Below are 17984 nucleotides of genomic sequence, written 5' to 3'. Positions count from 1 at the left end.
ACTTCCTCACTAATCGGTGTAGGCATCACTGGAACTGATTCCTGTGATGAACTACTTCCCAATTCGGGAGAAGGTACAATTACCTTATCAAGTTCTACTTTCCTCCCACTCACTTCTTTCGAGAGAAACTCCTTCTCTAGAAAGTATCCATTCTTAGCAACGAATATCTTGCCTTCGGATCTGTGATAGAAGGTGTACCCAACAGTTACTTTTGGGTATCCTATGAAAATGCATTTCTCTGATTTGGGTTTGAGCTTATTAGGATGAAACTTTTTCACATAAGCATCGCAACCCCAAACTTTAAGAAACGATAGCTTAGGTTTCTTGCTAAACCACAGTTCATACGGTATCGTCTCGACGGATTTATATGGTGCCCTTTTTAACATGAATGCAGCTGTCTCTAATGCATAACCCCAAAACGATAGTGGTAAATCGGTAAGAGACATCATAGATCGCACCATATCTAGTAAAGTATGATTATGACGTTCGGACACACCATTACGCTGTGGTGTTCCAGGTGGCGTGAGTTGCGAAACTATTTCACATTGTTTCAAATGAATACCAAACTCGTAACTCAAATATTTGTCTCCGCGATCAGATCGTAGAAACTTTATTTTCTTTTTACGATGATTTAACACTTCACTCTGAAATTCTTTTGAACTTTTCAAATATTTCAGACTTATGTTTCATCAAGTAGATATACCCATCTCTGCTCAAATCATCTGCGAAGGTAAGAAAATAACGATACCTGCCGCAAGCCTCAACACTCATCGGATCGCATACATCAGTATGTATTATTTCCAATAAGTCAGTTGCTCGCTCCATTGTTTCGGAGAACGGAGTCTTAGTCATCTTGCCCATGAGGTATGGTTCGCAAGCATCAAATGATTCGTAATCAAGTGATTCCAAAAGTCCATCAGCATGTAGTTTCTTCATGCGCTTTACACCAATATGACCCAAACGGCAGTGCCACAAATAAGTTGCACTATCATTATTAACTTTGCATCTTTTGGCTTCAATATTATGAATATGTGTATTACTACGATCGTGATCCAACAAACCATTTTCATTAGGTGTATGACCATAGAAGGTTTTATTCATGTAAACAGAACAACAATTATTCTTTAACTTATATGAATAACCGTAGTGCAATAAACATGATCAAATCATATTCATGCTCAACGCAAACACCAAATAACACTTATTTAGGTCCAACACTAATCCCGAAAGTATAGGGAGTGTGCGATGATGATCATATCAATCTTGGAACTACTTCCAACATACATCGTCACCATGCCCTTAAATAGTTTCTGTTCATTCTGCAACTCCCGTTTCGAGTTACTACTCTTAGCAACTGAACCAGTATCAAATACCGAGGGGTTGCTATAAACACTAGTAAAGTACACATCAATAACATGTATATCAAATATACCTATGTTCACTTTGCCATCCTTCTTATCCGCCAATTACTTGGGGTAGTTCCGCTTCCAGTGACCAGTCCCTTTGCACTAGAAGCACTTAGTCTCAGGCTTAGGTCCAGACTTTGGCTTCTTCACTCGAGCAGCAACTTTCTTGACGTTCTTCTTGAAGTTCCCCTTCTTCCCTTTGCCCCTTTTCTTGAAACTAGTGGTCTTGTCAACCATCAACACTTGATGTTTTTCTTGATTTCTACCTTCGCCGATTTTAGCATCGCGAAGAGCTTGGGAATTGTTTTTGTCATCCCTTGCATATTATAGTTCATCGCGAAGTTCTATTAACTTGGTGATAGTGACTAACTTGTTTTTGCAGGGCATGTTGTGATGTGATATGGTTGCTTTACTTTATCGCTATGCGATAGCAATAGTTGCAAGAGCAATAGTAGGCGAGACGACCATGTGACGACACATTGATATAGATCAAGATTATGGAGATCAAGGTGTCATGCCGGTGACGATGGAAATCATGACGCTGCTTTGGAGATGGAGATCAAAGGCACAAAATGATGATGGCCATATCATGTCACATATTTTGATTGCATGTGATGTTTATCTTTTATGCATCTTATTTTGCTTAGATTGACGGTAGCATTATAAGATGATCTCTCACTAAATTTCAAGGTATAAGTGTTCTCCCTGAGTATGCACCATTGCGAAAGTTCTTCGTGCTGAGACACCATGTGATGATCGGGTGTGATAGGCTCTACGTTCAAATACAACGGGTGCAAAATAGTTGCACACGCGGAATACTCAGGTTAAACTTGACGAGCCTAGCATATGCAGATATGGCCTCGGAACACTGAGACCGAAAGGTCGAGCGTGAATCATATAGTAGATATGATCAACATAGTGATGTTCACCATTGAAAACTACTCCATCTCACGTGATGATCGGACATGGTTTAGTTGATTTGGATCACGTGATCACTTAGATGATTAGAGAGATGTCTATCTAAGTGGGAGTTCTTAAGTAATATGATTAATTGAACTTTAATTTATCATGAACTTAGTCCTGATAGTACTTTGCAAATTATGTTGTAGATCAATAGCTCGCGTTGTTACTTCCCTAGGTTTATTTTGATATGTTCCTAGAGAAAAATATGTTGCAAGATAATAGTAGCAATGATGTGGACTCGGTCCGTGATCTGAGGTTTATCCTCATTGCTGCACAGAAGAATTATGTCCTTGATGCACCGCTAGGTGATGGACCTATTGCAGGAGCATATGCAGACGTTATGAACGTTTGACAAAAGCTCGGTATGATGACTACTTGATAGTTTAGTGCACCATGCTTTACGGCTTAGAACCGGGACTTCAAAAATGTTTTGAACGCCACAGAACATATAAGATGTTCCAAGAGTTGAAGTTGGTATTTCATACTCATGCCCGTGTCGAGAGGTATGAGACCTCTAACAGTACTTTGCCTACAAGATGGAGGAGAATAGCTCAACCAGTGAGCATGTGCTCAGATTGTCTGGGTACTACAATTGCTTGAATCAAGTGGGAGTTAATCTTCCAGATAAGATAGTAATTGACAAAATTCTCTAGTCACTATCACCAAGTTACTAGAACTTCGTGATGAACTATAATATGCAAGGGATGACGAAAGTAATTCCCGAGCTCTTCGCGATGCTGAAATCAACGAAGGTAGAAATCAAGAAAGAGCATCAAGTGTTGATGGTTAACAAGACCACTAGTTTCAAGAAAAAGGGCAAAGGGATATAAGGGAAACTTCAAGAAGAACGGCAAGCAAGTTGCTGTTCAAGTGAAGAAGCCCAAGTCTGGACCTAAGCCTGAAACTGAGTGCTTCTGCTGCAAAGGGACTGGTCACTGGAGGAGTAACTGCCCCAAGTATTTGGCGGATAAGAATGATGGCAAAGTGAACAAAAGTATATTTGATACACATGTTATTGATGTGTACTTTACTAGTGTTTATAGAAACCCCTTAGTATTTTATACTGGTTCAGTTGCTAAGAGTAGTAACTCGAAACGGGAGTTGCAAAATAAACAGAGACTAGTTAAGGGTGAAGTGACGATGTGTGTTGGAAGTGGTTCCAAGATTGATGTGATCATCATTGCACACTCCCTATACTTTCGGGATTAGTGTTGAACCTAAATAAGTGTTATTTGGTGTTTGCGTTGAGCATGAATATGATTTGATCATGTTTATTGCAATACGGTTATTCATTTAAGTTAGAGAATAATTGTTGTTCTGTTTACATGAATAAAACCTTCTATGGTCATACACCCAATGAAAATGGTTTGTTGGATCTCGATCGTAGTGATACACATATTCATAATATTGAAGCCAAAAGATGCAAAGTTAATAATGATTGTGCAACTTATTTGTGGCACTGCCGTTTAGGTCATATTGGTGTAAAAAGCGCATGAAGAAACTCCATGCTGATGGGCTTTTGGAATCACTTGATTATGAATCACTTGATGCTTGCGAACCATGCCTTATGGGCAAGATGACTAAGACTCTGTTCTCCGGAACAATGGAGAGAGCAACTCACTTATTGGGAATAATACATAATGATGTATGCGATCCAATAAGTGTTGAGTTTCACGACGGGTATCGTTATTTTCTGACCTTCACAGATAATTTGAGCAGATATAGGTATATCTACTTGATGAAACATAAGTCTGAAACATTTGAAAAGTTCAAAGAATTTCAGAGTGAAGTGGAAAATCATCGTAACAAGAAAATAAAGTTTCTACGATTTGATTGCGGGGACGAATATTTTGAGTTACGAGTTTGGTCTTCAATTAAAACAATGTGGAATAGTTTCACAAATTCATGCCACCTGGAACACCACAGAGTAATGGTGTGTCCAAACATCATAACCATACTTTATTAGATATGGTGCGATTTGTGATGTCTCTTACTGATTTACCACTATCGTTTTGGGGTTATGCATTAGAGACAGCTGCATTCACGTTAAAAAGGGCTCCATCTTAATCCGTTGAGATGAGACCGTATGAACTGTGGTTTAGTAAGAAACCTAAGTTGTCGTTTCTTAAAGTTTGGGGTTGCGATGCTTATGTGAAAAAAGTTTCATCCTGATAAGCTCAAACCCAAATCAGAGAAGTGCGCCTTCATAGGATACCCAAATGTAACTATGGGGTACACCTTCTATCACAGATCTGAAGGCAAGATATTCGTTGCTAAGAATGGATACTTTCTAGAGAAGGAGTTTCTCTCGAAAGAAGTGAGTGGGAGGAAAGTAGAACTTGATGAGGTAATTGTACCTTCTCCCGAATTGGAAAGTAGTTCATCACAGAAATCAGTTCCCGTGATGCTTACACCAATTAGTGAGGAAGTTAATGATGATGATCATGAAGCTTCGGATCAAGTTACTATCGAACCTTGTAGGTTAACCAGAGTACATTCCGCACCAGAGTGGTACGGTAATCCTATTCTGGAGTTCATGTTACTTGACCATGACGAACCTACGAACTATGAGGAAGCGATGATGAGCCCAGATTCCATGAAATGGCTTGAGGCCATGAAATCTGAGATGTGATCCATGTATGAGAACAAAGTATGGACTTTGGTTGCTTGCCCGATGATCGGCAAGCCATAGAGAATAAAATGGATCTTCAAGAGGAAGACGAATGCTAATAGTAGTTTTACTATCTACAAAGCTCGAATTGACGAAAAAATGTTTTCAACAAGTTCAAGGTGTTGACTACGATGAGATTTTCTCACTTGTACCGATGCTTAATAGTCTATCCGAATCATGTTAGCAATTGCCGCATTTTATGAAATTTGGCAAATGGATATCAAAACCACATTCCTTAATGGATTTCTTAAAGAAGAGTTGTATATGATGCAACCAGAAGGTTTTGTCGATCCTAAAGGTGCTAACACAATGTGTAAGCTCCAGCGATCCATCTATGGACTGGTGCAAGCATCTCGGAGTTGGAATATATGCTTTGATGAGTTGATCAAAGCATATAGTTTTATACAGACTTACGGTGAGGCCTGTATTTACAAGAAAGTGAGTGGGAGCATTACAGCCTTTCTGATAAGTATATGTGAATGACATATTGTTGATCGGAAATGATGTAGAATTTTCTGGAAAACATAAAGGAGGTTTTGAAAGGAATTTTTCAAAGAAAGACCTCGGTGAAGCTGCTTACATATTGAGCATCAAGATCTATAGAGATAGATCAAGACGCTCAATAAGTTTTTTCAATGAGTACATACCTTGACAAGATTTTGAAGTAGTTCAAAATGGAACAGTCAAAGAAATAGTTCTTGCCTGTGTTGCAAAGGTGTGAAATTGAGTAAGACTCAAATCCCGACCATGGCAGAAAATAGAAAGAGAATGAAAGTCATTTCCTATGCCTCAGTCATAGGTTCTATAAAGTATGCCATGCTATGGACCAGACCTATTGTATACCCTGCCCTGAGTTTGGCAAGGGAGTACAATAGTGATCTAGGAGTAGATCACTAAACAGAGGTCAAAATTATCCTTAATGGAATAAGGATATGTTTCTCAATTATGGAGGTGACAAAAGGTTCATCGTAAAGGGTTATGTCGATGCAAGTTTTGACACTAATCCAGATGACTCTAAGTCTCAATCTGGATACATATTGAAAGTAGGAACAATTAGCTAGAGTAGCTCCGTGCGGAGCATTGTTGTCATAGAAATTTGCAAAATACATACGGATCTGAATATGGCAGACCCATTGACTAAACTTCTCTCACAAGAAAAACTTGATCACACCTAAGTACTCTTTGGGTGTTAATCACATAGCGATGTGAACTACATTATTGACTCTAGTATACCCTTTGGGTGTTGGTCACATGACGATGTGAACTATGGGTGTTAATTGCATGGTGATGTAAACAATTGATGTTAAATCACATGGCGATGTGAACTCGATTATTGACTCTAATGCAAGTGGGAGACTGAAGGAAATATGCCCTAGAGGCAATAATAAAGTTATTATTTATTTCCTTATTTCATGATAAATGTTTATTATTCATGCTAGAATTGTATTAATCAGAAACTTGATACATGTGTGAATACATAGACAAACTTACTGTCACTAGTATGCCTCTACTTGACTAGCTCGTTGATCAAAGATGGTTATGTTTCCCATCCATCGACATGGGTTGTCATTTGATTAACGAGACCATATCATTAGGAGAATGATGTGATTGACTTGACCCATTCCGTTAGCTTAGCACTTGATCGTTTAGTATTCTGCTATTGCTTTCTTCATGACTTATACATGTTCCTATCACTATGAGATTATGCAACTCCGGTTTACCGGAAGAACACTTTGTGTGCTACCAAATGTCACAACGTAACTGGGTGATTATAAAGGTGTTCTATAGGTGTCTCCTAAGGTATTGTTGGGTTGGCGTATTTCGAGATTAGGATTTGTCACTCCGATTGTCGGAGAGGTATCTCTAGGCCCACTCGATAATGCACATCACTATAAGCCTTGCAAGCATTGTAACTAATGAGTTAGTTGCGGGATGATGTGTGACAGACCGAGTAAAGAGACTTGCCGGTAACGAGATTGAACTATGTATTGAGATACCGACGATCGAATATCGGGCAAGTAACATACCGATGACAAAGGGAACAACGTATGTTGTTATGCAGTTTGAACAATAAGGATCTTCGTAGAATATGTGGGAGCCAATATGAGCATCTAGGTTCCGCTATTGGTTATTGACCGGAGACGTGTCTCGGTCATGTCTACATGGTTCTCGAACCCGTAGGGTATGCACGCTTAACGTTCGATGACGATATGCATTACCGGTAGGGCCCAGAGATACCTCTCCGACTATCGGAGTGACAAATCCTAATCTCGATCTATGCCAACTCAACAAGTACCATCAGAGACACCTATAGAGCACCTTTATAATCACCCAGGTACGTTGTGACATTTGGTAGCACACAAAGTGTTCCTCCGGTATTCGGGAGTTGCATAATCTCATAGTCATAGGAACATGTATAAGTCATGAAGAAAGCAATAGCAACATACTAAACGATCAAGTGCTAAGCTAACGGAATGGGTCAAGTCAATCACATCATTCTCTAATGATGTGATCCCGTTAATCAAATGACATCTCATGTCTATGGCTAGGAAACTTAACCATCTTTGATTCAACGAGCCAGTCAAGTAGAGGCATACTAGTGACACTCTGTTTGTGTATGTATTTACACATGTATCAAGTTTTCGGTTAATACAATTCTAGCATGAATAATAAACATTTATCATGAAATAAGAAAATAAATAATAACTTTATTATTGCCTCTAGGGCATATTTCCTTCACGTTCTTACCTACGCATCAAAACCACAACAATATTTCGTCAAGTATGTGCTGTTTTAACCTTCACAAGGACCGGGCGTAGCCACACTCGATTCAACTAAAGTTGGAGAAACTGACACCCGCCAGTCACCTGTGTGCAAAGCACGTCGGTAGAACCAGTCTCGCGTAAGCATACGCCTAATGTCGGTCCGGGCCGCTTCATCCAACAATACCGCCGAACCAAAGTATGACATGCTGGTAAGCAGTATGACTCGTTCTTCTTTTGCTTGTTGGGAGCTTTCTCGGGTGAATAGTTTTATTTCTTTAATTTGGGGGTCGAGAGGAGAAGACCATGATGAAAATGTTGAGTGGCTCTCATATGCATTATTGTTGATTTAACCAAGAGCCCGCATTACCTTGTCTTCTCCCTTGTATCAAATGCTTGCAGATTCCAGCTTAGTCCAATGCACGTGCACTATTATTATTATTCACACTGTTCGGTCATGCGAGTGAAAGGCAATAATGACGATATATGATGGACTGATTGAGATGAGAGAAGCTGGTATGAACTCGACCTATCTTGTTTTTGTAAATATGATTAGTTCATTGTTTCTGATTCAGCCTATTATGAATGAAACATATTTGCAATGACAATTAGAGATTATAGTTGCTCATGCCATGCTTAATTAGCTAGGAGTTTATAATGGTTTACCTTGCGTGCCAACATGCTATTAAAATGGTTATGATGTGGTATGATAGGGTTGGTATCCTTTGAACGATTCGAGTGGCTTGACTTGGCGCATGTTCACGCATGTAGTTGAAACAAAATCAACATAGCCTCCACGATATTTATGTTCATGGTGGATTATATCATACTCATGCTTGCACTTAGTGTTGATTAATTTGAATGCATGTCCATGACTGTTGTCGCTCTCTAGTTGGTCGCTTCCTGGTCTCTTTCTAGCCTTCACTTGTACTAAGAGGGAATACTGCTTATGCATCCACTTCCATAAACCCCAAAGTTATTTCATATGATCATGAGTCCACCATACCTTCCTATATGCGGTATCTATCTGCCGTTCCAAGTAAATTTGTATGTGCCAAACTCTAAACCTTCAAATTAAATTCTGTTTTGTATGCTCGAATAGCTCATGTATCAACTAGGGCTATCTATATCTTCCATGCTAGGTGGGTTATTCTCACGAGGAGTGGACTCCGCTCCTCATTCACGAGAAAATGGCTGGTACTGGGATGCCCAGTCCCATGCTTAAATCAAAATAATTGCAAACAAAACTCCCCTGGACTGTTGTTAGTTGGAGGCACCGTTGTTTCAGGCAAGCCATGGATTGATGCTTGTTGGTGGCGGGGGAGTATAAACTTTACCATTCTGCTTGGGAACCGCCTATAATGTGTGTAGCATGGAAGATATCGAGATCTCTTGGTTGTTATGTTGACAATGAAAGTATACCACTCAAAATATTATTTATCTCTGTTTCAAAACTTGAGCTCTGGCACCTCTACAAATCCCTGCTTCCCTCTGCGAAGGGCCTATCTATTTACTTTTGTGTTGAGTCATCGCCCTCTTATTAAAAAGCACCAGCTGGAGAGCACCGCTGTCATTTGCATGCATTACTATTAGTTTACATTAAGTATGACTGTGAATGGATCACTTTTACCATGAATTACAATGTTTAGTCAGTCCTTGATCTCCAGGGGTGCTCTGCATTTATGTTTTGCGGTCTCAGAAAGGGCTAGCGAGATACCATCTTGTTATATTATATTATGATTGTTTGTGGAAGTGTTGTCATTCAAGATTTACTATTATTGCTTGCTAGTTGATTATGCCATTGACATGATTAAACATGAGACCTAAGTGTTATTGTGAATATGGTTAGTTCATAATCTTTGCTGAAAACTTGAATGCTGGCTTTACATATTTACAACAACAAGAGCAAACAGAGTTTGTAAAAGTTTTTCTTTATCACTTTCAGTTTATTAACTGAATTGCTTGAGGACAAGCAAAGTTTTAAGCTTGGGGGAGTTGATACGTCTCCAACGTATCTACTTTTCGAAACACTTTTTCCCTTGTTTTGGACTCTAACTTGCATGATTTGAATGGAACTAACCTGGACTGACACTGTTTTCAGCAGAATTGCCATGGCGTTATTTTTGTGCAGAAATAAAAGTTCTCGGAATGACCTGAAACTTCACGAAGAATATTTTTGGAATTAATAAAAAATACTGGCGAAAGAATCAACACCAAGGGGCCCACACCCTGTCCACGAGGGTGGAGGGCACGCCACCCCCCTAGGGCGCGCCCCCTGCCTCATGGGCCCCCTGAGGCTCCACCAACCTCAACTCCAACTCTATATATTCACGTTCGGGGAGAAAAAAATAAGAGAGAAGGATTCATCACGTTTTACGATATGGAGCCGCCGCCAAGCCCTAATCTCTCTCGGGAGGGCTGATCTGGAGTCCGTTCGGGGCTCCGGAGGGGGGAATCCATCACCATCGTCATCATCAACCTTCCTCCATCACCAATTTCATGATGCTCACCGCCGTGCGTGAGTAATTCCATCGTAGGCTTGCTGGACGGTGATGGGTTGGATGAGATTTACCATGTAATCGAGTTAGTTTTGTTAGGGTTTGATCCCTAGTATCCATTGCTGGACGGTGATGGGTTGGATGTTGCTATGACTTTGCTATGCTTAATGCTTGTCACTAGGGCCCGAGTGCCATGATTTCAGATCTGAACCTATTATGTTTTCATGAATTTATGTGAGTTCTTGATCCAATCTTGCAAGTTAATAGTCACCTACTATGTGATATGATCCGGTAACCCCGAAGTGACAATAATCGGGACAACTGCCAGTGATGACCGTAGTTTGAGGAGTTCATGTATTCACTAAGTGTTAATGCTTTGGTCTGGTACTCTATTAAAAGGAGGCGTTAATATCCCTTAGTTTCTAATAGGCCCCCGCTGCCATGGGTGGGTAGGACAAAAGATGTCATGCAAGTTCTTTTCCATAAGCACGTATGACTATATTCGGAATACATGCCCACATTACATTGATGAACTGGAGCTAGTTCTGTGTCACCCTATGTTATAACTGTTGCATGAGGAATCGCATCCGATATAATTCTCCATCACTGATCCATTGCCTATGAGATTCTCACATATTGATCTTTGCTTAGTTACTTTGCCATTGCCACTGTTATAATTACTGCAAAACTGCTACTGTTACTTTTGCCACCATTACCGTTACTTTCATACTACTTTGTTACTAAATATTTTGCTGCAGATATTAAGTCTTCCATGTGTGGTTGAATTAACAACTCAACTGCTAATACTTGATAATATTCTTTGGCTCCCCTTGTGTCGAATAAATAAATTTGGGTTGAATACTCTACCCTCGAAAACTGTTGCGATCCCCTATACTTGTGGGTTAGAAATATGCGGTACTCTTTTGCCATTCTAAGCAAATTTGCATGTACCATCTCTAATTTTCAAGATAAAGTTCTTTTTTGTGTGTTTGTTTCGCTCGCGGAACGGTAACGAGTGGCTAATATTTTCCATGCTAGATGTGTTATTCTCAAGATGAGTGTTTATTCACTTGTCATTGCACGAGAGTAAGGCAAAGGTCTTAGGGATGCCCAGTCCCGAAATGCAATTTTTTTTAACTTATGTTGTCAAATAATAAATTCCTTGGAAAGTGTTGGTATGGAGGGCACTCGTGGATAACACTAGCCATGGAAAGTAAAAGAATGGTGAAAAAAGGAATAAACTTTATTTTCTGTTTGGGAACCGCCTATGGCATATCTAGCATGGAAAGTGTTCGTAGCTCTAAGTCGTTTTCGTTGATGGGATGGATACACCTCCCAAAATGTTTTTATCTCTAATTTTTTGCTTTGAGCTCTGGGATGGATACAAATCCCTACTTCCCTCTGCGAAGGGCCTTTCTTTTACTTCATGCAATTTTTATTTTGAAATTTGAGTCTCCATCCTCTCTCATAAAAAGCACCAACCAGGAGGCAATATGATCGTGCTCAAGTATTGGGTGTAGTTAATATTCGAGTGTGTTTCATGAATGGATCAATGTTTGAGCATGATGGGCTAGGGATAACTTATTTTAGCGCTGATATTTTGAAAGACATGGTTTCTTATTGATATGCTTGAGTATCTAAATTATTATGTCAAAACTAGAGTATTGCTTTGAATCACATAAAAGTCTAAATGTCCATGCTATAAAGAAAAGAATATGATATGACTTGATGAACAACACTCCACATCAAAAATTTTGTTTTTATCACTTATCTACTCGAGGACGAGTATGAGTTAAGGTTGGGGATGCTGATACGTCTCCAACGTATCTATAATTTTTTATTGTTCCATGCTATTTTATTATCAGTCTTGGATCTTTTATAATCATTTTATAGTCATTCTAATCATTTTTTTGGTACTAACCTATTGACATAGTGCCAAGTGCCAGTTGTTGTTTTTTCCAACTTTTTTAGATCGCAGGAAATCAATTAAGGACAGTAAAACTGAACCACTTCCCAGCCCTCTCACGCCCTCTGCGATTTTGGCCGTCAGATCTCGTGTTTCAACCGTTTTCAGCCGTCTGATTGCCCCCTCATCCCGTAATAATCGCTACGTGGGCTACCTGTCCTGAGGGTGTCTACTCCCGTGGAAAAATCGGTGCATTGTGGTTAATTGGGCCTCCCTCCCGCACAAAGCCCATCTAGCACCATTGGATCTGCAGCGCCCGTACAGCTCCCGTCGATCACTCTAAAAAAAATGTTCATGTCGATCTCTCATCTCCCGAGTCCTCGACCTAGGTTTCGATGAGCCGCCGCCACCGCCACCGCCATCACCGACACCGTCGTAGACCGCATCCTGGTCTAGCTTCTTAGCCCTTGTTCGCCGCACGACCCGGCAGCGCGTCCTCGCTTCTCCCTCCTCTGGTCCTCCTTCCTCGACATCCAGCGGCGCCTCCTCCCTATTTGCCCACCGCCTCCTGTACCTCGTGGCCGTCCGCCGGCTGCTCGCCCACCGCATCCTCGCCCAGCACCTCGTGTAGCCATATCCCAGAGCTCGAAGACGCCACCCGGTGCCGGCGCACTTATAGCAGCCACGGCGGCTGGCCATGAGGAGGAGGAGGAAACCCTCCGCCACAGATTCGAGCGCTTCGATGCTGCCATAGCCGTGGCCTCCGAGCCGAGCTCCTCATGTGGGACTGCGCTCAGATGGACCTTGCTGCCACCGTCTCTTTAGGGGAACAGGTACATGCTCATGCTTTTTTTTATCCCCTCCTCTCCCCAATCCCTCCCCCAAAAGTCACTTTCATTAGTGATTCAGCGTTGATCTGCAGTCGATATATATATCAAAGGTGATGTTCTTCTAATAATTGTGCAGGTCTGTGAAGGAAAGGAAAATAAAAGGAATAAGCTGCAGTAAAATTTTGGTGAAGAACCTTTTTGCCTTACCTTGTGAACATGTTGGTCCTCAGATTTTGATTATTGATGATTTGTGGTTCATACATGTTTTCTATATTCGATCACTTCATTTGTTCACATACTACTTGATGTTGCATGCTCTACAGTCAAATCACCACTTAGAGAAGAAGAGGCCGGTGCACGCGCTCATGGACCAGCTCGGCCTGCAGGACCCAGCCAATACCATGTCAAGTGTTGGTGCGTGGTCGCATGGACACCATCGACACACATAGGAACGGTTCGGTTCAGCACCTGCAAGCACATCTAGCAGGTGCGACCTCCATGCTCGGGTAACAACAACGACCAGCATGGTACAACGACAATCCGCTTCTACTCACCTTGCCTCTGCCCCCTTGCTACAGTTCCATGCTTTGATAATGCATTAATATAGCCATGCAGGTAAAACAAATAGGAAAATTGATGTTGCTCTCCACACGGAAGCCTACAATCATGAACTTCTCCAGTTTTGCATAGTTTGGAGATAATTGAAATCTGCATGCATAGAAGCATTTGAAGTAAATCAGGTTTGAATGGTAGGTACAATATGGCAGGAAATATGTTAGGTATGGTGGTCTTCGTGAGATGCATATTTCATCATAAGCTGCCCTGAAAGAAGTAATATGTAGTCTCAAGTAAGAGCTTACTCTTATGCAAGTAAAAGCTGGTCACAACATTCTAATTTGTGATGACCTGCAACAATATTCAAGAAAGAGAGAATCCACTCGAGTATTAACTGCACTGCTGCCTATTCAATCAAACCAATCATTGTTACCTCTAAATGTTTACATTATATGACATTTTGTGTCTACACTGCAAATAAGGAAGAGTTCAGCATGATTGAGCATTTGAGCATATTAAAGAAGTCCAACTGAGGTGCTTATTTCGTTCTATATTTTTTTGGGTAATCATGAATTTCATCTTATGATCTGCACTAATAACAAATGCACCAGCTCAGATTTTATCCATCTACAGAACTAATAAAGTAAAGATAGCCTATTGTTGGGCAGAAATGTGAACATATTGGATTCTTATAGCATCATAGACGGTAGGTGGGGCTCCCCAAGCCATGATAGCATGCAGCGTCAAGGGCCTACAATTTTTTCCTTCAGTTCTTGCAACAGCAAGGTCACTGTCTAAAACTATCTTTAATTTGTACATCTATTGGAAGAAAAGTCTGAACTTACATCCCCTGCTAAGCCTCATATGGTTCCTGCACAGTTTGTAGATCTTGGTCAGTTTCTGCATGTTTTGTTGATTTTTTCTTCAACATTATACAATGCCCACATGCAGAATATAGATACAAGGTAATTTCTCTTTGTTATGTATTGCAAATTATTTTGTGTGATAAAGTAATCATTTGGAAAAATCAGAAGTGTACACGCTTGTCATAAAAACATAACTACGAACCTTACATCATATGTTATCGGCAATGAAAGCAGTGGCTGAAGCTCATCTAGAACTGTGAAATTTATCCTTGAGAAAAACTTGTGTCATCTGCCCAGCTGTTGTGGCGCTACTCATCCTTGTTTAGTTAGGCAACTAACCAATAATGTGTTGCTACTTGCTATGCACAAGATATATCCACTTTTGAAAAATGTGATGTTGCATTCTTGTAATCTGGCGTCTTCCTTTGGACTTGCATGATGTTGTAGTACCCTTAATTCTCTTATCTGTAATGTAGACCGTTGCGAAATATATTATTCATGTTGCACTATTGCTCATGTGTTTAGAGTTTAGACAAAACATATGTGAACATGTTTAGTTGATGTGCTAAAAATGTTTGTGTTGATAATAACTGCTTATTCATCATATAGAATAAACACCATATGCCACTTAAATCCTAGCAGGGGAAGCTATACTCAGATGGAAACAATTCATGTGCCTCTTTACATAGATAGCCATTTCTATTAATTATATCAAATTGAGTGGTTTTAGTGGACAGTATTAGAACCAGATTAGCGGCATAGATCTATACAATTATTTACACATATCTCTTAGAGGTTAAGATTTTTTTAATCGAAGTTACTTGTGTGAGTTATTTGTTGTTAAAAGACTAATGTGATGATACACTTGTATGTGTAGGGATGTATTTCTCTTTTTGCGGGAAATATGTGTACTGATGTAAACTTGCACCTAACCCATGTAATACAGATATATGTATACATGTACACTATACTAAATATCATACGGCCTTGTGTCTCCTAAGAGAAGCATTGCTATTTGTTAAGTATGGTGCGGAAATTCATGTTTATTTTCTTTTTATTATTCAGTTGTTCAGTTTCGTAACAAATCTACATCAAAGCTTGATATCTAACCTAAGTTGAGTTTGTCTGTCCGATTTGCGTCTTGGTTATCATGTGAGACTGCTATTTTCTTCATTACAATCTGAAATACTGTTGAATTTCAATCTATTTTAGATTTTGAATTTTCCTAGGTTGTCTGATGACTTATTATTCTAGGATGAATAAATTAAAACCTTCATATTTCATGCCTATATATGAATACATAAGTGAAAATTACTACCATTTTATTGAAAAAATAGACGGGTGCAGCAACGCGCTCCATTAATGATCTAGTATCAAACGAAGTCCAAATGCCACGAAACTTCATGATGATTTTTTATGGGCCAGAAGGAAGGCAATGGGCCCTGGTTGCACTTGGGGGTGCCCCGAGGGGGGCACAACCCACCAGGGCACGCCAGGAGGCCCAGGCGCGCCCTGGTGGGTTGTGCCCACCTCGGGTGCCCCCGGACCGCCTCTTTGCTCTAGAAATACCACAATATTCCAGAAACCCTAGAACAAGCGTCGAAATACTCATCCAGCCGCCGCAGAGTCCAGAACCACCAGATCCAATCTAGACACCATCGCGGAGGGGTTCACCACTTCCATTGGTGCCTCTCCGATGATGCGTGAGTAGTTCTTTGTACACCTCCGGGTCTGTAGTTAGTAGCTAGATCTCTCTCTCTCTCTCTCTCTCTCTCGCTCTCTCTCTCACTGAATTCTCAATACAATGGTCTCTTGAAGATCCATATGATGTAACTCTTTTGCGATGTGCTTGTTGGGATCTGATGAACTTTGATTTTATGATCAGTCCTTTTTATATCCATGAAAGTTATTTGAGTTTCTTCGATCTCTTATATGCATGATCTCTTATAGCCTCGTATTTCTTCTCTGATATTTGGGTTTTGTTTGGCCAACTTGATCTATTTATCTTGCAATGGGAAGAGGTGACCGGTAGTGGGTTCGATCTTACGGTGCTTGATCCCAGTGACAGCAGGGGAAACGACACATATGTATCGTTGCTACTAAGGATAAAAAGACGGGATCTATATCTACCGCCATCTAGATAAACAGATCTTGTCTACATCATGTCATCGTTCTTATTGCATTACTCTGTTTTTCCATGAAATTAATACACTAGATCCATGCTGGATAGCGGTCGATGTGTGGAGTAATAGTAGTAGATGCAGGCAGGAGTCGGTCTACTAATCTTCGACGTGATGCCTATGTAATGATCATTGCCTGGATATCGTCATAATTATTTGAAGTTCTATCAATTGCCCAACAGTAATTTGTTTACCCACCTTTTGCTATTTTTCTCGAGAGAAGCCACTAGTGAAACCTACGACCCCTGGGTCTTCTTTCTCATATATTTGCCTTGCGATCTACTTTTCCTTTGCATTTTAATTCATATCTATTAAACCAAACAATACAAAAATACTTTGCCGCACTTTATTTTATTTGCGATCTATTATTTCAATCTATTACAACTTTCTCCCGTCAACTTGCCAATCTCTGGCGCCGTTACCCGAGAGGGATTGACAACCCCTTTAACACGTCGGGTTGCGAGGTGTTGTTATTTGTGTGCAGGTGATGTTTATGTTGTGTTGCTTGGTTCTCCTACTGGTTCGATACCTTGGTTTCATAACAGAGGGAAATACTCTACCGTCGATGTGCTACATCATCCCTCCCTCTCCGGGGAAATACCGACGTAGTTTCAGCTACCATCAGTTTGCAGTAGAACTTCCCATCCTTACTTACAACCTCCCTGTTGATGATTTTGTCCAACACCTTTTGGAGGCGCTCATGCTCTCTTAAAGAACTCCCCTATGTCCATGTCCCTCTTTCTCCTCGGACCACTAGATGATTTGGCTATGATTCCGCAAATTTTGGCTTTTGTGCAAAAAGTCGTCCATGATGGACATGGCATAGTAGCCAAACCTTTGGGAGGTTTTCAGATTTGGTTCTTTGTAGTAGCAAGCGCTGATGATGAACTTGAATTCTGAATGCCGTGTTATATATTTTTTGTAATTCTTACACTTGAGTAGAGCATCATTTAGAACCTCCTTCAATTTTGTCCAAGGCTTTTGAGGGTCTCTCTTCGAATCAAAGAACTAAGCCAAGCCCTGCGCCGACAATAGTGCGGTTACGATCCAGTGCCGGTTGCTGCACAGAAAATTGAAGAAATTAACATGGATGAGATCAAACCACAAGTTCATGTATATGTTTTAGAATAAAGGAGTGAACGACTTACTTGTCGCAGTATGGCATGCGATAGGTGTTCTTATGCGGATGATTCGGCATCTTGCAGGGGAACAAGTAGTGTGAGATGAGGTTTTGGCCATTTATGGATTTCATGTTGTGCCAGTGCATGTGAAAGGGATCAGGTAAGGCCACATTACTATGTCGGAGTTGGGGATTTGAAGCTTGATCAAGTACCCAAAGCCTCATTA

At 40.4% G+C, this 17984-nt stretch overlaps 1 long non-coding RNA gene across 2 annotated transcripts; it reads left to right on the top strand.

Moving 5' to 3' along the window:
• The first annotated feature begins 12567 nt into the window (after positions 1–12567).
• Positions 12568–15581, top strand: LOC123100743 (uncharacterized). Of its 2 annotated transcripts, XR_006448457.1 has the most exons (4): positions 12568–13039; positions 13173–13221; positions 13360–13563; positions 13644–15581. It is a non-coding gene; the product is annotated as an uncharacterized lncRNA (long non-coding RNA). The 2 variants fall into 2 exon arrangements; XR_006448456.1 differs by having other exon boundaries at positions 13360–15581.
• The last annotated feature ends 2403 nt before the right edge of the window (positions 15582–17984 follow it).

The sequence above is a fragment of the Triticum aestivum genome, chromosome 1B (assembly GCF_018294505.1).
Source record: "Triticum aestivum cultivar Chinese Spring chromosome 1B, IWGSC CS RefSeq v2.1, whole genome shotgun sequence".
NCBI classification, from domain to species: domain Eukaryota; kingdom Viridiplantae; phylum Streptophyta; class Magnoliopsida; order Poales; family Poaceae; genus Triticum; species Triticum aestivum.
The sequence above is the reverse complement of the archived record's forward strand: the minus strand, read 5'-3'. Positions and strand labels throughout refer to the sequence as shown.